Raw genomic sequence first — 25,337 nt, 5'->3', positions numbered from 1 at the left:
CATATTAGTCAGACATTTTCATTAGACCTTTTTCCCTTGAATTAAATAAAATCCTTGTAGAAAATGGATACACATTATTCATTAGTTACCAGGCAACATGTTTAATGAATTATAGGCTGGTAGGTTTATTTTCTGGAGTTTTGGAGATGTTCACAAAATTCACACAAATGTATTAATTAATATCCAGCAGGTTTAGAACTTTTCTGGTGAGATAGCACTCATAAAGATGAAGCAATATAAGGGACTGTTGTGTGTGGGAATACTGCAAATTTTTATCACCTGGTGTCCTCTAGCACCAGAATGTTGTTTTACTGGTTGATTGGAGAGTGCCATGGGAGGGGAGTGGACCAGGGACTGGGGAGGATATTTAAGCACTTATATTTGGTTTAATAAATGGTGAACTTGGAGAACTTACCATCCTTGTCTCCTGCCTCTTCAATGTTCACCTGGGGAAGGATAAGTTAGTCTGGCAGGAACCTAACAAGACAGAATCACAAACATTATTGCTTCTTTTATTTGTTATTGAATGGTGCCTTTATAGATTTATTTATACTCATTTTATCTCACAAAATAATAGATTCTAAGAAATGGGAAAAAAACTCAAAGACTATTTATATCAACCCATATCTGACCAAGAATCTTTTCTCCAATGGTTCAAACAAGTGTTATTTCCATTGAGGAGAACTCCATCATCTCCCAAAGTAGACCATTTCACTACTGGATCCCTAATTCTTACCATGTCTTTGCTTGAATCAAGCCTCAACTGGCTTGTTGAAAAGTTAGTATCACAGAAGGAGAAAAATAGTAATGGGAGAGGTATAGAGTTCATTTAGTTTATATTTTTACTTTACAAATGAGATAATTAAGAGAGAGAGATGAATTGACATTAAAGGCAAGAAGTAGCCACAGTGAATAGAGGGAATTAGAAATACTTGGATTCAAATCCAGCCTGAGATTTAGCATACTGTGTGATGCTGGCCAAGTAAATTTCCTGCCTCATTTTCCACAAATGTGAAAAACACCAACCTCCCAGGGTTGTTGTGAGGATCAGATGAAAATATATGTAAGTCATATAGTAAATGTTTAATATGTACTTCTTTCCTTTCTTATTGCTCCTAGGTCTGTCCTCCTGGAGTCAGGCAACCTTTGAAAACCTCATGTGATGAACCTGTCAAACAAAGCTTTACATCATCCTTCTCTTCTCCAGGATAAATAGCAAAAGATCCTTCAATCAATTCTTTTATGACATGTGCCCATCCTGGTTGTCTGTTTAGGGACACTTTACAGTGGTCTATTTGCTAGTATGGTACTCAGAACTTAGGGGACGTTAAGTGACACAGTGGATAGATTACTAGGACTGGAGTTAGGAAGGCATTTTACTAGTCTCAGATACTTACTAATTGTGTGACCCTGGGCAAGTCACTTAACCCTGTTGGCCTCAGTTTCCTCAAATCTAAAATGAGTTGGAGAAGGAAATGGCAAACCACTCCTGTATCTTTGCCAAGAAAACCCCAAATGGGGTCATGACTGAAAAAACAACTGAACAACAAAAACTCAGTACATCAGATGTAGCCTTAATAGGGCAGAGAATAAGTGAAGTATTAACTTCCCTTTTCGGGAAACAAAACCTTTCAATCCAAACTAGGTTAATATTAGCCTTTTGGTTGCCAGGTCATGCTGTTCATTTATATTGAGCTTGTTAAATAAACTCCTTTGATTTTTTTTTCACAATGAACTATTAGCCAAAATTATCCATCAAATATTTGTGAAGTTGGTTTTAAAGCCAAATTATTCCCTTTAAATTTCATCTTATTCAATTTGGCTCAATTTTCTAGTCTGATGAGATATTTTAAGAGTATCTAAGAGCTGTCCTTCTTTGTGTTGATATCTCATCAAACTTTGTATTGTGTGGGGTATTGAGACCCTAACCCAAAATGACTACTCGGAGTCCTCTCAAAATGGCAGCAAAGAGTCAAAATGTAATTTGGTTGTTGCAAGAAGCAGGGCAGTTCCTAAGTCTCTAAGAGAGAGAGAGAGAGAGAGAGAGAGAGGGAGAGAGAGAGAGAGAGCAGGAAAAGCCAAATTACAGAAGCTGAAGCAGGGTTAAAAAAAAACACAAAAACCACAACCCATTCCCCTCCTCTTTTCTGCTGACCCTTACAAAATTGGTCAATTGGTCATATTTGATGGTATGAAGAGGAAAGCATACCTAAGTTTTCCTCGGAGAGTCTATCTTTGTTTACACCTTATATGGTTAGGGTGACATGATTTTTCTAGCTGGAGATCCAGGTTCTCACGCTCACCTGATTCTTGAGAAATAGAAACTGAGGCCTATGGCTTATATTAATTTAGCACTGTTTCTGAAAAGTCAGCATTTTTGCCCCTCAGTATCATCTTTGAATGTTGCAAGCATGTATTCCCTATCTTCAGCCATTCAGTAGGAAACATTAGTAAGAATCTACTATGGGTTAAAAATATTGACCCAAAGAAAGTTTAAAACAAATCCTGGCATACTCTACTAGAAATTTTTTTTCTTCTAATTTTGGCATTAATGCAGCAATCACTACTCTTTGTGTCTAGTTATTCAACCTCTTCCAAATTTACTAAACTCTGCTAACATGTCCACATTTCACCATTTTCTCTCAAAAAGTAGAACATGAGAAATTCTGTCAGATGCTTTTCTGAAGATATACTCCATGTCTGAAGCATTCCTCTGTCAAAAAAGAAAAAAAGAAAGAAATGAGGCTAATCTAGCAAGAATTATTCTTGATGAAACCATGTTAGCTTTTAATGACCACTACTGCCTTTTCTGTGTGCTCCTCTTAATATAGAATTGTAAAATTTTTCTAGAATTGGAGTATTTTTGGTTATTTCTCCCTTCCCCTTTAATCCTCAATGACAACCCTGTGAGATAGATCCTATTCATATTTCCATTTTAGGAAAATGATGAAACTAAGACTTAGAGAAGTGATTAGGTAAGGTTATATAACTAGTGTCCAACACAGAATTGAAAATCAGGTCTTACTGATGCCAAGTCTATGCTACCTAATTCTCTGATAGTTCATTTTTGGTCACAGTAATTTATCACTGTTCAAGCCAGTTTTTTAAATTGCTTTAAAAAATTTTTCTTGTATCCAAAGCAGTCTTCACTATGCTAAAAAAAAAATGTTTTACAGGTTTAGGAGGGATCAGTATAGTACAATGTAGTCTACTGAATTCTCTTGATGGTGGCATTAGCTGATGAATAGAAAATGTAGTGAAGAGAGGTAGCAAGGGGATTGATATTAGTAGCAACACTGGCAATGGCCAGGATAAAACTTTAGGATTAGGTCAGAGACAGATAGAAATGAGAAGAACCAGTGCAATTAATTTTATTCCCTTTCAAATCTTCCCCCAGGTAATAAGCAATATTGTTAAAATAAGTTAGCTTTTCCCTGTTGTTTTGCTAATGTTAAGTTGCATTGAATGATTTTCTAGTCCAAAATTATTTTAATCTTGATATGCTTAAATTCAAAGTATTCATTTTTAAACAACAAATTAGATATCTTCTTAAAGTATACAGACACCATGAACTAAAAGTCAATGATGAACAAAACTGACATTCTAGTTAGAGCCAATTTTTCTGACACTAAATCATTGATAAATCTTCTCTGACAAAAAAAGGGGTATTGTGCTGTGGATTTGTTTTGTTTTGTTTTTTTTTATTTAGATTTCAAGTTCTCTGAGATAAGAGCTCAGATTGATTTCCCGAGCCTAGCAAAATCCACCATTGAATGATATATACATATATAGAATTTTATCAATTATTCCAGGCCTCAGGAATAGGTGTATGAAACTGGACAAGTCACTTAACCTGGTTTGCTTAAGTTCCTTGTTTGTAAAAATAAACTAGATAAGGAGATGACAAAAATATCTTTGCCAAGAAAACCCCCCAAATAGAGTCATAAAAAATGACTGAAAAACAATAACAATAAATTATACTAGTACTTCTTAATCTTAATATTCAAAGATTCCATTATGAGAAAAGTAATAGACTTTAGTTATGCTGCAATAGTTATTACTGAAGTAATGTGTTTTCCTTCCTACTACTGATCTTGAAAAATAAATGGTGCTGGTGAGTAACAAAAATCAGGAATATTCTATTTAATTTAAAAGTAGCCATAGCAGAGAAACATGATACAATTGTCTTGTGCAGTAGTGTCAAATTCAACTAGAAAAAGGACCATTATTCCATACAAAAGTATCTCTGTGGCCCATATATTGACTTAGTTTTAAAATGTAACATTGCTTTATTTTATTTTTATTTATTTTGTCAAATATTCCCATATTAAAATTTAATCCACTTCAGGCCATACTTAGCAGTTATGAACATCCTGCAGGTCTCATGTATGATATCTCTGATCTAAGGCATCTTGTCCTTATTTGCTTCATAAATACAAGACATGAGGTACCAAAAATACTCAAACTAAGCACTAGAAAATAAGGCCACAAAGACTCAATGACTATGATTAGAACTTTGAGTTCTAATCTTAGAGGTATTAGTTCAGATTTATACAGTATTAAGCTACCCCAAATGAAAACACTTCTCTTTTCCATAAAAATAATTAGTATGAAATTGTATGTCTACTTGAGAATTAAAATAGCACTTCTCAAAATAGTACATATCCTTTACATAATTGCATTTAGAATAACACTAGTATTAATCAACAATAAAAGCCTCTTCACAATTCAACTTAATATCCATGTCATTTATGGACTAGGGTGGACAGGGAAGGACAATGAAAGCAGTAACAAATTAAGACAATACCATCCTGGGTAATATACAACAAAGACTCTGTTTCTTAACACTATTTAATAGTAGCTATGAAAACCTGGTAGGAATCACGAAATACTAGCTAATTGAGCTCTGACAATACTATAGATAGTCTTGGAAACCCAACCAATGTGATGAAAGTACTCCAGTGGATCTAGGAAGTTGACAGGTCAGCCTCAGATTCAAGACTGCTTCTATTAAGAATCATCACAATTCATTTTGGTACTTTTTGACTTTGCCATCTTATCTGAAAGTCTAACATTTTTCAGCTAATAATAATAAATAATTTTTAGAAACTCTTAAAAAAAACCATCACAATGACCAGCTTGAAATGGAGGACGGTGGAATGAGTAGTTGCCCTTAATGTTATGGTAGGCCAAGGCATACAAACAGAACAATTTAATCACTAGAATGGCAAACTATTAACCATGAATGAAAAGTATTGAAAATATTGATAAGGCAAAAAAAAAGCATGATATTAATTTTGTCACCACTACCCTCAGTTTTTTGGGTTTTTTTAGTTTTTTTGGTAAGGCAATGGGGTTAAGTGGCTTGCCCAAGGCCACACAGCTAGGTAATTATTAAGTGTTTGAGGCTGCATTTGAACTCAGGTACTCCTGACTCCAGGACTGGTACTCTATCCACTGCTCCACCTAGCCACCCCAACTACCCTCAGTTTTAAGCCATATTGCTGACAAATGTAGGCCAATTATGTAAACAAACAAACAAATAAATGAAAATAAGACTACATTCCTAATCCTAGATCAGAGGAAATAAGGAATAAAAATCTAGTAACTACTAAAATCTGAGGAGGGAAAATTAATGATTTTATGATCATTAAAAATCTTTCTAATAAAAATTCCAAAAGTTATTCTCAATGACAAAAGCTAACAAAACAACATCAATATCTCAAATTATTTATAAAACAAGATGTAATACTTAGAATTGAAATGAAAATTGTTTTGTTTGATTGGGAAGAATACCAGCAAGTATACATACTAGTATGTATCAAAGCAGATTAATTTGTAATAGTTATCTTCATACCATCATGAATAAAGGCATTCCCCCTACCCAGTAGTTAATAGAATGTATAAAATAAATTCAATACTTTTGCAAAATAGTACATCAAGCATTTTTCTTAGGAGAAATAGAAATAAAATAATTTGAACAAAGAATGCCTCAAATATCTTTTTTGTCCAGTGGAATGTTTCTTCAATGATATCAAAATGTCATTTGAAGTCTGTAAGTGTTAAGTTCATGTAGACCAAAGAAAATGAAAGTAGTATTTGGGATTCAATCTAGTGGTTCTGTTGAATCGGTGGATAAATACAATACCAGAAATACCTTGACCATCTCAAGGTACAACACATCAAACATAAAGGTACCAAGCAGAAGTTATTGGTGAATATATAAAGACTTACTGGAAATTGAATGAGAATACATTTAAAGAGATATCAGTCTTAATGTATACTGTTGGAACTTCAAAATGAATTATAATATATTTATAAATTATTCTAATAAAAATCATAACAAAATTAATGAAATATAGGAATTATCAACAAATTAAACTTTTGAAAGAATAACCCTTACAAAAATAGGAGAGACTTCTGAAATAAATGCATACATACTATATTTCAGGGACTGTGTTAAGCACTTTAAAAATGTTATCATATTTGATCCTTACAAAAATCCTGTAACACAGTAATTATCATTATCTCCATTTTATATGTGAAGAAACTGAGGTAAATAGAGGTTAAGTGATGATATGCCCAGGGTGACATAGCTAGCAAATTTTTTGAGGCTAGATTTGAATTCAGTACTTCTTGACTCCCGGCTGTACCACCTGGGAGTCAAGAAAGAAGTGAATTGATAGATATTCTTAAAGTATATCATAAACAGATAAACATCTAAGAAATTAGTTTTGCAACAAGTATCATTTTACCAAGCACTAAAAGTTGATAATACATATATGCCATTGAATTTACCAAAGGTAGCAGAAAATATTTTATTTCCAAAAGACACTTTTCAACATTACAGATCCTAAAATGAAATCAAAAGGCCTTTCATGGATGACAGCTTCATGACCTCAGGCAACAGTATGTCAATAAAAATGACTACTATGCAGGTTTACTTGTGGATTGAGAAGTCCATAATGGCAATTCTGGACTAGATCAGCAGCAGCAGAAATTACAGAATGGTCATCCAAAAGAAAATCTGTCTTAGTCATTAATAAAAATTACACAAATAAATGATAGAAACTATGCAACACATCACCATGCTGCAAAGAATTTAGTGCCTACTTTAATACCTAATAATATATATCCTTGTGACTAAAATTATTTGTCATAAACTTGCTATCTTTCATGACCTGATAGGTAAAAAGTTTCTGCATTATAAATACAAACTGGAAAACATCCTTGGGAAGTCAGCAAATAAACTGCGAGATAAACTTGATGATCTTATATGCATATTGTGTTACTATCTACGTATTCATGAAACAGTTAATTTTCCTATATGAATTTAGAGCCCAGGCTTATTTTTGATATGGAAGACCAAAGGAGGGCAGTTAAGAGACTACTGAGTAATAGTAATATTTGAAGCATGGATGATGGTTGATCTGGGACTTTTCCTAAACATTGAGGATATAAAAAAAAAAGGATTCAATAGTGAGAAAAGGGTCTCACAGAAGTGGTTCTTATATTTCTTTTCAGTTTAATATACTTTATTTTTTTCTGTGATGTGTATGTGAATTTTTGATTTTGCTTAGCTTGATAGCATGGTTCTAAATCCTGCATGTTTGTATTTGTTTGATGAATAGAAATTTTGGTTTAGTCTCTCATTTTTATTCTATGTATATCTTTGTTTTTCATAAATTTTGTAATTAACATATTGCAGAAATTTGAATTTGTATCCATTCTGTAATACTCATTTTATTGGATTGCTGAATCCATTCACAGTTAAAATTGGGGGAAAAGTAAAGTTAAAGCTATTATGGATTCCTCCATTTGTATGTATTTATATATGTTTGTGCATGTGTTATATATAATATATATACATATAAATATATATCATATATGTGTGTGTGTGTGTACATATACCTGTACACCAATTGTTTTTTAGGAATTTGTGTTTCTCTTTCTTTTATGTCAATACTTTGTCCCTGTGGTAGTGCAATCTTATTTTCATAGGCTTACACCATCCCATTTCTTTTCCTGTTTACTAGTTCTTAAATCTTACTTTCATTTAATTTTTAACTCGTTTTAAAAATTTGATTTTCTGATTTTTCGTCTCCTTTTGTACATGATTTCCCCCCTTAGTAAAGTGAGTAGTTCAAATTTCCTTCTCCTCTTCTCAGATTTCTTTTGATTATTACTTCTAACTATACTTTTTTCCCTCTTAGGATTTCTTTACTTTTTTCCTCTTCATTAATTCTATCCCCTTTCTATCAGTTCTACATTTTTTAATTCTTTAATTCTTGCTTAATAAGAACATTTATTCCTTCTATTGTTTCTGGGGGAGAGAAACTATTTCTTAATTTTTAGTAGTGTGTCTATAAGTCTATAATTTAAAAATAAAATTTAATCAGCCCATTCTCTAGCTTTCTTGGGGTGGCTAGGTGGCACAATGGATAGAGCACAGGCCCTGGAGTCAGGAGTACCTGAGTTCAAATCCAGCCTCAGACACTTAATAACTACCTAGTTGTGTGGCCTTGGGCAAGTCACTTAACCCCATTGCCTTGCAAAAACTAAAAAAAAAAATTCTTTTTAAAAATTTTTATTTAAGCCAATGGGGTTAAGTGACTTGCCCAAGTTCATACAGCTAGGTAAATATTAAATATCTGAGGGCAAATTTGAACTCAGGTACTCCTGACTCCAGGGCCAGTGCTCTATCTACTGTACCAACTAGGTGCCCCCAAAATTTCTTTCATAAATATATTTTCAGTATTTAAAGTGGACAGAAGGACTAATTCTCACATTTTGTGACCATTCTTCATATAAACCCCTTGATTATTTTCTATACCTCAGAATACCTGTTTATCATAGGTTTTACTTTCCTGGTCTGAAAGTCCTTGATGCTTTCTTCTTTTTCTTTTTTTTTTGCAAGGCAGTGGGGTAAGTGTCTTGCCCAAGGTCAAATAGTTAAGTAAGTATTGTGACTGAAATGGAATTTGAGGTTAGGTCCTTCTGACTTCAGGGCCAGTGCTCTATCCACCAGGCCACTTTGCTGCCCCTATGTTTTCTTTTTCTTGGTCAGAGGAGCATGTTTGATAAAGTCAAGACAGAGTATGTTAGGAACTCAAATATTGTTTATATAGAATGATGTCTGACAATACTTAGAACTTTTCTACAAAAAATGCAATACACAAACAGCTTTATTTTTCAAAGAAATAACAAAAATATCTATGTCCTCATTTTTTTTATCATTATAGTTTACAACAGAACATTCTTATATGCTACCTCATACAATTCTCTGAAATTTTCATAGCATGGTAAAGGGGTGTTCTGTTTCAATCACTATATAGATTTTCCTCCTGAAGGAAAAGTACATAAGAGAAGTCCAATTGTAAGGAAAGAAAGACACTATTAAAAGTTAAGGGACTAGACTTCTAGCTAAGATGACTATCTGAATAGGACCAAGAAGATTACTCCTATTACACTTACTCTAACAACAACAACAACAAAAAAATAATGATCTAAAAGCCCAATATGAAACTACAGTAAATGACTTTTTCTACACTAGATAGAAGTCTATGGTCAGTAAGAAAGTAAGCCATGAGTTAAGCCAACACTGGTATAGGCAAGCATGATGACATATATATATATATATATATATATATATATATATATATATATATATATATATATACACACACACACACATATATATACATATATATATATACATAGATGCACATGTATACACATACATACCTATACACCTATAGCCTGATCAATTTTCGTTCTAGAGCAGCAAGAGAGGGAGGTTTCTCAAGAAAGCCACATCCATAGTAGGGGTCTAGTTATTCATTATGATGGGCAGTGACTAGTGTAGGCATAGATGGCAATATTCAAACCAGAACACTTCAGGACTCCAAAGTCCTTAGCATTCTGTTCTGAGATATCAATGGACCTTAAAGATCCAGCACTCAGAATCCAAAAAACTCAGGAGGATGCCTTCCCTGAAACTCCAATGATCCAGGTCAAGATCAAGCAGGACTGCCCATTTCATTCAAAAGTGTAGTAAGAGGCAGAACTTGGCCTCAACACAATGTTCCAGGTCAGGAACTAAGGCTAGAGAGATGTATAAAGTAAGATCATATAAACAATTAAAAAAATAGTTCCAGAAATGCCCCCAGATTTAACCTAGAAGGAAACAGTACACTATAACAAATGCAAGTAGAGACTCAAAGGGAATATATGTATAATTTCAAATAAGAAATAAAGAAATGAACGTAAAGCTTTAGGAAACAGGAAGAACAATAAACAATTGAGAATAGAAATGATTAGGTTTTACACAAGTAAAAGACTCCTTGGAAATTAGAATAGATCAAAAAGAAATCTGTGACTCCATGAGACAAGAAAATTTAGGACAAAATTAAGATTAAAAATAGAAGAAAATATGAATATCTGATTAAAAACATCTGGAAAATAATTCAAAGATATATAGTTTTAAGAATCATTATACTTCCTAAAAAAGCATGATATGCAAAACAAACAAATCTAGAGGTTATAGTTTGAGGAATCTTAAAATCGTAATCTTCAGATCTCTAAGAATTGAGGGATAAATAAATATGGAAAAAACCCAGTAATCACCTCTGGAACCCCAAAAGGAAAAAGTCCCAGGAATGTCATAATTTCAACCAAGATCTTCTAGGTCAAAGAAAAATGTTGCAAGAATGCAGGGGGAAGAGTTCAAGAACCATGGATCTATAGTCAGGATTATACAATACTTGATCATACAATAGAGGAGATATCTTGTAATGCAGTATTCCAAAAGACCAACGATATCAGTTGACAACCAAGAATAACCTAAACTGCAAAGTGTAAAAAAATTCTTCAAGGAATAAATTAGATTTTTAATGGAATAGAGGACCTTCAAGTATTTTTTTTTCATGCAAAGATTAGAGCTAAGTAGGAACTTTGAAATATAATTACAAAGAGTCCTAAGAAACCTGAGAAGGTAAATTTATTTGAGAAACTAGAAGGAGCTCTATTAATGATGTGGGACGAACATTCTAATAAGGGGAGGGGGGGAGTATTCTTCATGTCTTCAAAGGTTATTGAGAGAGCTAAATAAGGAGATCCTGATGTGTGGGAATGAGAAAGGGAGGGCATATTGGGTCTGTTCTGAGGACTTGAAGGATGAAAAGGGAAGGAAAAGTAAAGCAATACACTAATATTGAAAGGAGCAAGAAGGTATTGGATACTAGGCAACAGTGTTGCTGAAAAGAGGCAGGGAGTGGAGAAAAAAGAGATATTGAAAATATTTGTTTCAAATGCACCCAGAAGAGAAGGTCCTTTAGAAGGAAGCAAAGACACATAGGACAGTTTTGAAAGCAGAATGGAATTTATTTCATATATTTAAAAAAAAGCAGGTGGAGTGATATAGAGACTCACAGTGTCAAATGAGTAATTTTAAAATATTGGGTTTTTTGTATACAGAAATGTTCATTCCGTTTTATGTTTCAAGTAAAATAAATTTTAAAATATAGTATTAAACTCTTTTACAAATGAACCTAAGATGAAACAAATAGGTGGCATAGAGCAATAGGCTTAAGAGTCAGAAAGTCCTGAATTAAAAAGCTTTTCTTAAAAAGAGTTTCTAACACTGGTTAGGTCACTTAAGTTCTGACTGTCTTAGTTTTCTCAAATGAAAATCAGAAGGTTTAATTCACTGCCCTTGCAGAGCTCTATTAGTTTTGAATTTATGATCTAGGATCCTTGGAAATTATTATCATTGCATCACCAGGCTCTGCACACAGAACTTTTAAAATCTATTTGTTTAGATTTTATAGATTCATTAGATTTATTGATTGATTGTTGTCCTTTATTGTGGAAGAGGATCAAATTTAGATCTTTATGTTGGGATACAAGAGTCCAAGGCTTCTTGACTCCATAGCTGCTCTTCTATATATAATATCCACTCCATCTTTCTAGGCAGCATTAAAAAAAATACTATGTGCAGTGAGAATGGCACAATTAATAAAAAAAAAATAGATTCTGTGAACTGTGGCTTTAAGGGAAAAAAGTAACTAATCGCTGATTGCTGTGTTCTCTTTATTGGCTTGTTATATGACTTAATTTTCTTTTGTTTTGTTAATACTGATGCATTTTTAAAGGGAAGAAAGTTAGTTGTTTGTTCCAACAAACACTGATTTTAGTCATCACTGAAAAATGTATTGCAGTTGTCAGTTGAGTTAAATTGATGATTCCTGCTGGAACATGTGGACTTCTTTAGGAGTTCTCAATGAAAGAATCAGTTATAAAAGGTGATAGCATCATAAATTTTAGATTCTTTTAAAATTTTAAACTAATAATATTTTGATTTTATTCCTTTGACAAAAGGAAAGTAGTGTGGTACAAAATAAAGAGCCCTAGCTCTGTGTCAGTGACATGAGTTCAAATGCTAGGATTTGACATCCCTAAGTTTCAATATCTTCTTCTGTGAAGTAAGACCATTGGACAAGATGACCTCTAGGTTTCTTTCCAGTTCTAGATCTATAATCCTATGAAGATCTTAGAATTGTGTACATTATCATAAAAAACAAAATCTGTTTTATGGGAAATGAAATATTTGTTATTGGTATTGGCAAAACTGTAATACACACTAAAATTATACAGGAATTTTGAATTATGGCATTAGGGAAATGAAATATTCTTTCTTGGAAATGTACTAAGCCAGGAAAAAATGGGAATCTAATGCTTCAGTAAATGTCTAGTCATCGAAAAACAGGATATGAAGGCAATACTATAACATCCAGCTATAGTTTAAACCTACTTATCTTAAGTATGCAATTCTTCTATAACAAAGAACTAGACTCTTCTAAATCTACCTGTCTTTTAATATCAAGTTCAGGCTAGCAATAACATTAATGTTACTTCAAATCATTTAGTCAGCAGTAACAAAGATTTCCACTGAGCCAAACTGGTTGAACTTGCTCTAATTATTATGGTTTTTTTTTTTGGTCCATCCTTATCTTATGATGACTGAAGGTACTTCACTTGCCTAGAAGGAAAAGACAAACTGCCAAATCACTGTTCTAAGAGTTATCCAATTCATTACATAGGTGATGATGATGTTTGTCCTTTGTTCTCAAAGAAGACCATGACATTAGGGTGGTAATGCCATGATACATATTTGAATTTGACATGAATTGGATTTGAGTGAAGGAGTGCTGTGCTAAGTCATTAGACTCACTTTCTCCTTTTGGAATCATCTGGATCCTGTGGCCAGGTATAAATCAGGAAAACTGGAGATGGCCCTGGATTCACAGAAATCAGTGTGAAGTGACCTGCTCAAGGTCACACAACTAGTAAATGTCAAGTATCTGAGGCCAGATTTTGATTTCAGGACCAGAGCTCTGCCCAATACATAGAGTTGGCAGTAGCCAAGACTCAAAAAAATTCAAACAATGGATTACATTAATTCTCACTGAATTGAAAGCTGCCTGGAGTATCCTTTTTGAAATGGAATCTTGTTGATGGCAACTGGCATGGTATCATATCAAAATTCAGAAGTTGTCAGTAGAATTCATTCTTGCTTCTAGAACTTTCTGATTTATGAGCTAATAGGATCTGGAATCCAGCTGAATGTGATTAGGATTTAAAATTTGGAGCTAGGGAGACTTTTTATATTCTTGCTTTGAGTCTTTGTGTGCTGGCAGCCTTTCATTCTCTCTCCTGCAAGTCCTTTGGCTGCTTGTTCATCCTAGATGATTTGGAAACAGGCCCCAAACTGTTTAGCACCTGGAATAAACAGACAATATAGTTTTTCTTCCATTACTTCTAATTTTTTCTGCAAAAAAAAGCAACCCCTCCCCAAACCCCTTAGAGGGAATGAAGTATATATGAATGTTGTTCTTACACATGGAAAAAGAAATATCTCAAAAGCATTATTGGAAAGTAGTTGGAACTGTAAAGGGTTCATTACAAATGAGTTAAGAAAAAAAAAGCCAATGTGCTCCTTTGTAATGGCCATGATTTTAGGACTTAAAGTTTATTAATGTAGGAAAAGTTGGTCATTATTTATTGGATACCTTTTAAATTCAATTCAACTAGATTTACAAACATTTCTTAAGCCCAGACTTTGTGCCAGACAATGTGCTAGACATTGAGGATCTCTGTGACACCTCCCCCCCCCATATATATTCCCGACATAGGGAACTTACATTTTCTACTGAGAGCAAACAGGCCTTTGTTCTGAAAGTTAGCTTATCACAGTTTTATATATCTAAAAATTCTCCTTGATTCAATTTATTCCATATTTTAATTGCACCTAATCCAAGATTTGGGATTGACTCCATAGCATATCTTCAAACTCCATCCTACTTGGAATTCCTTGTGCATTCTGACTACTTCATTTCTTTTTTTTCTTTTTTCTTTTTTTTTTTTTTGCAAGGCAATGGGGTTAAGTGGCTTGCCCAAGGCCACACAGCTAGGTAATTCTTAAGTGTCTGAGGCCGGATTTGAACTCAGGTACTCCTGACTCCAGGGCCAGTGCTCTATGCACTGTGCCACCTAGCCACCCCTCTCTACTTCATTTCATTTTCTGAAATGCTTACTAGCTCTTCTGACATAAACTTTAAGAAACTTGAGTTCTTTTCCTAAATTCTATTGGAAACCCTGTTTCACTTCTAACCTGGCTTTCTAGTCATTGAAAAAAAATCTAATTGTCACTTCAATATTTTATTCAATATCAAATCAATGTCAATTTAATGTCTTCATTGATGCAAGTTTTAGACAACTTATGTATTTAATGTGAACAGATGACTACGTGAATGTCAAAACCCAGAAACCAAATATATATATGTTAAGGGAGGTACATGAAGGATGTATAGTTTGAAGATGTGTTTTGAAGTATTTGGGAAAATAAATTTGGAGGATTTTCTTGGAAAATTGTTTTAAGGTAATCTCAAGTTCATTTAAGGTAATCCTCAAGGGAGGAATGCCTGCAGTAATCAGGATTTTATGCTGTTATAGTTGATTTTGACAGTAGAGAGTTTATTCTTCTTGAATATATACATATATATATATATATATATATATATATAATTTGAAACTCTTGGAAATGAAGAATTTATATAAATATAGTTCATAACAAGGTACTCTGTAACTATAGTTTGTTTTTTTAAATATTATGAAGCAAATACCACTCTCAGGTTTTTTAAAAAACATATAAAGTTGGACAGTTTAAGCTGAAAGGAGGGTAGTGATACTTAAAAGGAATATGAGAAGTCATCATTCTTCTAAAGATTAATTCTAAGCAAAAAAGAAAACTTTAAGTCCAGTCAAGGGTAGGAGGAAGAATGTAATATACTCTAATCAGGGTTGGGGTATAAAAAATGTTTGTAAAATTCATAGAAATTTAAACCTGAACCTTGATACATAGGCTAGAGTTGCAGAATAAATGTGTTGAAAGAGACTTCCAGTCTCTAGTTCAATTCGTTCATTGTATATGTGAGGAATCTGAGGTTTGTAGATTAGAAATAACTTCTAGAGTCACCCAGCTACTTAGAGAGAAGAGACATAATGAAAATTCTGGCCTCCTTATTGCAGTACAATGTGCTTCCACCAAGATACTTAAATCCTACTCTTTTCTGTGCATAGGAATCATTGAAAAATTATTTATAAAAACTCAAAAGATATGTGTAAAATGCTTTACAAATCTTAAATTGCTATATAACTACTAGCCCTTATTATTACTCAGTGCTTATTATATTCTAGTAAGCACTCTAGAAAGCACAATAAGTGCTAAGAGGATATGAATACAAAAAAGTAAGATACTCCCTGACCTCTAAGACCTATATTCTAATAGAAAAAGAAAGTTCATATAAAAAAGGGGTTAGGAAGGGGTGTGCTTTTTTTTCTGGGAAGCCAGATGAATGATAATTAAAACCATGCTTAAAAAAATTTATTGATGCAAGCTTTCCGGGAATCATTGTGGTGATTTAATTGCTGTTCGCAAAGTTAGAGCAGGAATTGGAAATCAGAGACAGAGACTGGGAAGGTTATATAATGGTAGCATAGGATGAAAGGTGATCGGAGAGCAATGTGGTGGGTCTTAGAATAGTTTTAGAGGAATCTCTTCAAACAGGAGCCCAGGGTAATTGATAGAGAACAGGTTGGAGATGAAAACAGTTAAGTAGACATGGAGTGAAAATGGTATGAGCAAATTGCTTGATAGGTCTGGGTTGGGATAGATATCACCACCACCACCACCACCACAACCACCACCATCATCATCATCATCATCATCATTGCAATCATCATCACAATCATCATTAAGTATTTATTAGGCATTTAATATGTTCCAGGCACTGTGCTAAACAGTAGACTTTTAAAAAAAAAAAGGCAAAGACATATTTTTCTTCAAGAAGTTCACATTCGAATGACAGTGGCAACATTAAAACAACAATGTACATACAAGATACAGATATTCTTATCACTCAGGAGCCCAAAGCTGGAGAAGTCCCATGTCAGAAGTGGAGGTGACATCAAGAAAGAATGGGATGAAGACAGACTCTTCTAATTGAGGACATTGTAGAAAGTCAATTATAGAGAAAATTTGACTGGAAAAAAGAGGAGAATAAACAAGCAAAAGTTCTTGTAAATTAACAAAAGTGTTAATTTACTGTATGCTTATGGAAGAAGAGGTTAGGAATTTTCTGAAGTCCGATGAATATAAATGAGGAGACTATCAGCAGGATATGCTGAGCTTATTTTGCAGAAAAGGAAAAAAGAAACATTTTGTTATACTCAGCATAAAAGATACTATGGAATCAATCTAAATGTTACTTTTATACTTTCTATTAAAGCCTTTTATTGATGTCTCTTTGGGGCATGATCTTTGTATATTGACCAAAGACAAACCTAACCAACCAGCATAAGAGGTGCTGGTCCTAAGCCTTCAATTAAAAATCTATAATTTTAAATTGAAAATACTTTGCTACTTATGATATCCAAATAGTTGTCTCATATACATATAGTAATCATTTTACTATTTATGTATAATAATAATGTCAGAGGATTCTTATTTTAACCCCTGTTATTTTAAAATTCAAGGACTCAGGATTATTATGAAACTCAAAACTTCTGATCCCACTGACGATGTAAAAGGTATTGAAAAATAGGTTCTAATCACTCACATATCATCAGGTCATTCAATAAAGACTTTTTCTTATATAAACCAAATAAAATGTTAAATCCTCAGGATGATCCTATTTACTTGAAATTGCCAATTTTGCATAAAAGTTAAATGCAGAATGAACAACTTGAGAGAGATGATTAATAGAGATTTCTGGTTGATGGGATGCTGAATAAACACATTTCATATCATGGGATTTCTATCTATGGGAAAGAACTCTATAGGCAGTCAGTCAACAAGCATTTATTAAGAATTTACTATGTTTACATATTTTAAAAGGGCAAAAACATGTTTTCTACAGTCAAGGATTATATATTCTGATGAGAGAGACAACATAGCTAGTTACAGGAAAATATACAAAGAAAGAAGCTGAAGTCATGGGGGGGGGGGGAATAGAAGGCATTAGGAGCTGGAGAAACCAGAAAAAACATATATATATATATATATATATATATATATATATATAGAGAGAGAGAGAGAGAGAGAGAGAGAGAGAGAGAGAGAGAATGAATTATAAAAGTCTTGAAGAAGATTAATAAACCAATAGATGGAGGTAAGGCAACAGAATCTTCCAGAAATGGGGAACAGCCAGTAGAAAGGCTTGAAGACAGTATATGAGTTAGATGAATTATTGCAGGAAGAACCCATAAAGTATGTGGAGATAAAGTGTAAAAAATCTAAAAAGGTAAAAAAGGAGTATAGTGTGAAGAACCTTAAATGCCAAGCATAGAATTTTACATCTAATCTTGTGCAAAATGTTATTAGGCTTGGGGACAGCTAGTTGGCATTGTGGATAGAGCACTGGCCCTGGAGTCAGGAGGACCTGAGTTCAAATGTGATCACAGACACTTAATAATAAAGAGGGTAAGCCACTTAACACCCTTGCCTTGCAAAGCCCCCCCAAAAAAATATTATTAGTATATTATATGTACTGTTATAGGGGAAAATCAAGTATTAATTTCCATAGGCCAGACACAGTGCAAAATATTTTAGTCTTATCTTATTTGTTCCTACCAATAACCCTCTGAGGTGAGTGCTATTATTATCTCCATTTTACAGTGGGGGGAAACTAAAACAGAAATCAGGTGATTTCATATGGTCTCCTACTTAATAAGTATTTATGGTTGGAGTTGAACTCAGGTCTTTCTAATTCCAAGGTCAACAATTTACCCACCATTCTACCTCATTGCCTCTATTAAAAAAATTAAAGCTTTCTTACTTTTTTATGGGACTGAAATATTTTCTTTTGTTGTTGTTTTGGAGTCTCATATCTATATCTGTATTGGAGCAATATTCAAACTAGAATTGCTCAAGGGATAATTGGCAATGTTTCCTCTAAATCAGTCATGTCTAAAACTATGCCAGAAACCCTATTGACATCTGTCATTATTAAAGTTCTCATCATTTCTATATATGTTTTCCACTCCCATCATTTCCTTCGAAATATGAAGGCAAGGGAGATTTTTGAGGCTCCCATAGAAATAAAGTTCCCAACAATGTCATCTTGGCAAATAATTTCATGTTTACAGGACAACAGTCCAAAAATAACACTTTTATGCCAAAAATATTATCTTTGTATCTAAGGTTCTCCTCTCTCCCACTGTCTTACTCGATTAACCACAGAATCATATTATTTTAGAGTAAGCAGACACAATAGAAATTACCTAGTTCAACTCAACTTATTTTTACAGATACAGAAATTGTGACTGAGGGAGTTCAAATGGGTATCCTGCCTTCAGGGCTCTTTGCAGGATACCTCAGAAAAGTATGGCACTCTAAAAAGAATAATTAACAGGGGACATATGAAAAATCGTTTTTCCCCCCAGAATGGATATTTTGGAACACTCATAATCTTACAGCAGTCAAACATCATTGAATCACTGAGAGACATAGATAACCTGCCAAAAGGCCCATTTTCTGTAATTACATGGTTAGTTCCATTCAGTACTGCTGATCATTTCAAATACATGTGTAGGTCTATTGATCACAAATCTGTTTCACTGTAAAAGTAACAGATGTACAGTTATTAATCTTGGATGGAATCCATATATCCTTTCTGCAGAGATCAGAGAAGTAAATTAGCATATGACATGGCATCCCGTGTTTAGGAATTCAAGAAATGCCAACTTTGGAAAGAATGTGTGTGTATGTCTTTAAATGCTGTGTGTGTGTGTGTGTGTGTGTGTGTGTGTGTGTGTGTGTGTGTGTGTGTGTGTGTGTGACTAGAGGCACTAGAAATCTATGGAAAAGAGACCCGATTCTTTACTTCTTCAACCAACACTGCCAGTGGTTTAAGTGGGGCTCACATTTGAATCAATAGTGAGCAGAGTTCACACCCCCTAACAGATTACGTCCACCTGCTTTCTGCTCTCTCATCTCTTTCAAAGTTTCTCTCTGCCAACTCTTAAGATTTCCTAGGGTTTATGTTAGTTTGGTACCAAAAATAGCAACAGACAAGTTTACTCTATAATCCATTAGAACAAGCAGGGTTAGAGCAAGAGTGAATGACCAGGTAGAGGTTTATTTAAATCTAGGATATTTAAAATTATAGATCATAAATAATCATTTAAAAATGAAACAAAAAGATGAACTCCTTTTAGAAGAAATTTGCTTTGCAATGACAGGAATGGAAGGAGAAAGGGAACAAGTATTTATAAGTAATGTCAAAGTGACATCTGCATCTAGATACCCAGTGATTAGAACATTGGATCTTGAGTCAGGAAGACCTGAATTCAAATCTGACCTCAGAGAATTATTAGCTGTGTGATCCTGGGTGAGTCATTTAACCCTGTTTGCTTCAGTTTCCTCATCCATAAAATGAGCTGGAGAAGGAAATGACAAACCTTTCTGGTATCTTTACCAAGAAAATCTCAAATGGGATCATGAAGAGTCATATGACTGAAATGACAACTCTATATGTCACCTAAACTGCAGTAAACTCTCTGTTCTCTAAGTATAGGCACTCACTGAGTATAGACTTATTAAGTACAGGTTAAATGCTTAACAAATTTTATCTCATTTGAGACTTAAAATGTAGACAATGTTGGATCAAAAGGACCTGATATCTATAACTGAAAGGACATTGGAGGACATCTAGTTGAAAATAATTAGTTCAGGGGCAGCTAGGTGGCACAGTGGATAAAGCACCGGCCCTAGAGTACCTGGGTTCAAATCCGGTCTCAGACACTTAATAATTACCTAGCTGTGTGGCCTTGGGCAAGCCACTTAACCCCATTTGCCTTGCAAAAACCTAAAAAAAAAAGAAAAGAAAATAATTAGTTCATAATATTCTATCTCATTTATTAAGTGACTTGCTTATTCACAGCAAAAACAAGTTTTAAAGGCAGAATTTGAACTCATGTCCTTTGATTTTCACGCTGTGCTTGTTCCACTATATCATATTATCTCCTTGTCATTTTAGATGTCATGTAGTCAAACTGATATGTATTAAACAAACAAAAACATCCTGATCATACATACACAGTAGAAAGGAAATCTAGACTTTTTGGTAGACTAAATTGAATGTTCATACTTTACATACACCTCTGTTAGGTCAAATTTCCCTGCCATTATCCTTAACTTAACAAACCTTCCTCTGTATATTTTAATTACTTTAAGCCATGAAATCTATAAAGTCTGATTTATTTACTACTTCATATAAACAACCTGTCAACACATAGAATACAAAGGAAGAACTGTTGTATATCACAGTAGTTTCTGGTTACTTTACTCTTAGAACTGAATAAGTCAATGGCAAAACCACTGAATTTAGAGTTAGAATAAATAGGTTCAAATCTCAGTTCTACTTCATATTACCAACTTGACATTGGAGAAGTCATTTAACCTCTCTAAGCCTCAATTTCTTTCACTGTCAAATGAAAGCAAGATCACCAATGAAGTTCTTTAATGCTCTTATGAATTGCAGAAGAAGATTGTAATTGTTTTCTTTTTTTCATGCTTTGTCCTCAGAATTAATTCCTTCTTCCATCCCTCTTTTTGTTCTATGACTTTTTGAATCTTCCTGCTAACATAGATCCCACTGGGGTTCGTGATTAGTGGAATGTAATTCTAAGTGAAGGTGCCAGGGATATTAATTTGCAAAGGAGTTATCTCACTGGAGCAAAGCTAGCAGAAATTACAAAGTGAAGTGTAAGTTGTTTTTTGGGGTTTTTTCTGTCTTAAAGTCTGTTCAGTCTTTACTTCAGCTTTTTTCATTTCTATAATAGGATGAGGATGTGGAAGTGTATGTGTATGTGACACATAGAATTAGGATCAATATCTAGAGAGAGCAGATATGATACCAATAGAGCTGGAAGAGATATTAAAGGTCATCTGGATCGACTTATCATTTTGCAGATGAGAAAACTGAGCCCAGAGAAATAAGATGATATCCCCAGTATCAAACACACAAGTTGTCAGAATCAGCATTCTGATTCATGTCCTTTGGCTCCAAGCCCAATGGTAGTCCTTCTTCCTCTATGCTAGGATCTTAAAATTGTATTATATGGTCCTGCGCTCTGATAGAACAGTTTGGGGAACTCTTCCTAATTGCCCTAAAGATAATGATTCATTTACATTAACTAATTTGTAAATCCCCAATTGCCAGAAAATGTAAATTGATCTTTTTTTAGGTAATCTAAGGTGTGAAAATCAAGCATACCACTTGTTATTGGCAGGTAGCCCTAAGCATAGTAATTGAAGAAAACTAGGAGGTACTGTTTTTTAAATTAAACAATATAGTAAAAAATAGAATGGCAAACATGACCTTATAAAATTATGGTTCTCATTGTTTTACCCTGTTTATGGATATTAGCTGATTGTCTTTTGCCTACAACAAATAAGTATAGATTATACTGAATCATATGTTTATAGATTCTTGAAAAGCATAAAGGAAAATTGAAACAGATTAATGTATAAAGGATAGGATTTCCTCTGTAGAATTTCACTGAGGTATTAGCAGATATATTTATCTGCTCTATATGAGACTAATACATGATAACCAAAATAAAATAGCAATGCTGGTTGACTGGTATTTCAAGTTGATGTCCAAATATCGATATTATACAATATCTTCCAAATTTCATCCAGAATTTTAAAAGTGGAAAGTCAGACACACTACTTGCCTAGCCATCAGTATTCTAACAGATAGCAAGTAGAGTTCTTTCTCAGTTTGCATTTTTCCCCTGGACTTGGTAAGTTCAAGCCCTTTAATGAGTAAGAAGTAAGGAAATCCCATAATCACCTTTTCACTTTACCTGCAACTTTGAATCTAAAGCTGCTTTCAGACCACATTTTTCAGCAAAAACTCCTCTTGTGCTCAGATATCATATAATCAATAAATTCTTATAAAACCGCTACTGAAAGTAGTCTTTGTGGTATATACTGGGACTCCAGTGACATGGCAACTTTAATTATCTTTCATTCTATAGGGAAAAATATCTGATAATTTGATCAAAATATGATTTCACTGTTAGATGTCTTCCTAGTTAGACATAACAACACGATCCACTCTTTGTGGTCAAACACATCATCTGTGGAGAAACCTTGGAAATTATATTGAACTATTAACTAGGCATACAGATAGATGCCTTCTAGAAATTGGAAATTACCATCAACACTAGGACTATGCTGTCCAAGGCTTTATAACTCCTCAGTAATAGACTCCATTTCTCACTATTCTCAAATTCAGAGGAAACAGATTTGACAAATACCTTTCACGATGATCTAGTCACCTCTATCTCCTACAGTTACTTGGTCTCCCTAAATTCCCACCTCATCTTCTTGCTACTTGCTAGGAACAAAATCAGCACCTTGCCAGAGCAAAGCAAAATCAATTTTCTCTGTCTCTCTGTCTCTCTGTCTCTGTCTGTCTGTCTGTCTGTCTGTCTGTCTCTCTCTCTCTCTCTCTCTCTCTCTCTCTCTCTCTCTCTCTCTCTCTGTCTATCTCCCTTTGATTCTGTCTGTCTATCTCTGTCTCTCTCTACTCCCCCCAAAAAAGCATTGCACATCATGCTAGAGTTTTTACCTCAACCTGGTGTTAAATCTTAGACTAGACTTTATTTGAGAGGAAATATATTATAAAAGATATAGGGCAAATTTTGGAATCAAATAGTCTTGGATTAAATATTATCAGATTATAAATTATGAAGGAGTTACAGATGTCCATCAGTAAAGTGGGATATATAGAATAAACAAAGCTTAATTTTCAAGAGGGATAATATTTTTTCTTCCTAATTTTCCTTTTTGAGTCATAAATACTATTTATCCTTCCTTAATTATTTCATTTACTCAAAATGCTCTTATTATGCAAATTCCCAATGATTTTGGACTAATTTTCAGAAATCACCAAATCCAAAAACTCATCTTTTTTTTAAAGCATCTAGGGATTCCAAAATAAAGGATTTATTGACTATTTTAGCTTGACCCCTGCATGGAACATGAATAAAAAAAATCCCACAAAGTAGGGTCAATAATAGCCTCACCTGTTCATCACATGGAGAGAAAAGCAAATGCCAGATTAGCATAAAACAGAGAAATTAATTGAATGCAAACTAAAAAAAATGTTTAAAAAATCCACTATTAGAAAATAGAATGACTATAAACTAGAATATAAAAATGTAAAATGCAATTAAGGATCTATGAACAGCTGACTAATGTAAATATTCCAATCAAAAATGATTCCCAGAGACATTTTGGATTTGCAATTTATTTGTGTTTTGTCCCTAAAGTGAACAGTATGCAGGGATCCATAGTTTCATAATTAGAAATTAAAGTAGCATTGGAGCTGAATGTGCAATGAAAGAAATCACTGCTTTGCTGGATTAAGAATAGTTAAGAATAAATAACTGGGGAATCCAAGGTTGACCTCTGAATATGAGACATTTGAATTTTTCTTGTGATATCAGATACCCTTAGCTAAATGTCACATTTGAAAATCAAGTGTTCTTCCTTTAGACAGAAGCATTGAAAATTATTTGTTGTTTGCTTTTTCATTAAAGGAGTATCAAGTGTATAGCCAATAGTTGACTTAAAGAATTTATGACACATTTCTATCACAATTTTTCACATTGTATTTTCTTCATGAAAATAATTATATAAGAATTACATTTACAAATCACCCTGTTTTTTTGGGAGGGAAGTCTGGGAGACCACATGTGAATTCATTTGTATACCAAATTTCCATTGAGGAAATTTCTCTCAATTTGTGTGTTTTCACTACTTTTAAAGTGTGTGTATGAAAAATTTTCTGTGTTTATAGCACTTTTATAATTTAGATAGATTTTCAAGGGCTTAGACTTGTGCATAGACATTTTACTTTTGTCAAGAAGAAACAACTTAAAAATAAACATATTCTGGAAGAGGATGGTAGGCCAGTTTTCCAATGAGGTGGATGCATCTCAGTTTAAGGACTAACTTGGATACATACTGGATGTATTTAGCTCACTAAAACCTTTATGATTTATATAGAAGTTATCAAACTTCATTGGTAGAGTTTCCTTACCAGGTACTTGGTAGTCCAGTAGTTCCCAAACTTTTTGATTTCAAAATGCCTTTATATTATTGAGTATTATTGAGAATTCCTTCTCATTCTATAAATTATTAACGACCCCAAAGAATTTTTGTTTATGTGGATTCTATTAATCATGTTAAAAATTAAAACATAAATTTTAAATTATCATTTGTCAATTAGTTTTAAAATAACAATAATAAACCCAATATATGTTGACATAAATAACATTTTATGAAAAATAGCTATATTTCCAAAAGAAAAATATATGATATGGCATTGTTTTACATGCTTTTATAAATCTCTTTAAAATTGGGCTGAATAGAAGATTGTTTCTTATATCTGCCTCTACTCTCAATCTGTTGCTTGAAGAATATGAAAATTTGACCTCTCATATAGATGTGCATATATATATAATAGTTATAAAATGCAATAGTATTTTATCAGGCAAATAAAATCTTTATATCATTATTAAAAATACTGTTGATCTTGCATACTCCCTGAAAGGATCTCAGACTTTCCAAGAGATTTACAGACCACATTTTGAAAACTGCTTCTCTATAACAATGCTATCACAGATTTGTATCAAAATGAGCATACACTAAATGGGATGGAATAACTATAAATTTCAAATCTACGAATAAAATAAAACAA

The 25,337-nt window shown here is 33.4% G+C and overlaps 1 long non-coding RNA gene across 1 annotated transcript in view; it reads left to right on the top strand.

The window, feature by feature from the left end:
• Nucleotides 1-6,188, top strand: part of LOC141489794 (uncharacterized) — an 84,150-nt gene extending 77,962 nt beyond the window's left edge. Inside the window, exon 4 of the long non-coding RNA XR_012468990.1 lies at nucleotides 1,120-6,188. This is a non-coding gene — a long non-coding RNA (uncharacterized LOC141489794). The remainder of the gene's footprint in view (nucleotides 1-1,119) is intronic.
• The last annotated feature ends 19,149 nt before the right edge of the window (nucleotides 6,189-25,337 follow it).

The sequence above is a fragment of the Macrotis lagotis genome, chromosome 5 (assembly GCF_037893015.1).
Source record: "Macrotis lagotis isolate mMagLag1 chromosome 5, bilby.v1.9.chrom.fasta, whole genome shotgun sequence".
Lineage (NCBI taxonomy): Eukaryota > Metazoa > Chordata > Mammalia > Peramelemorphia > Peramelidae > Macrotis > Macrotis lagotis.
Note: the sequence above shows the minus strand (reverse complement) of the source record. Positions and strands in the feature narration are given on the sequence as shown.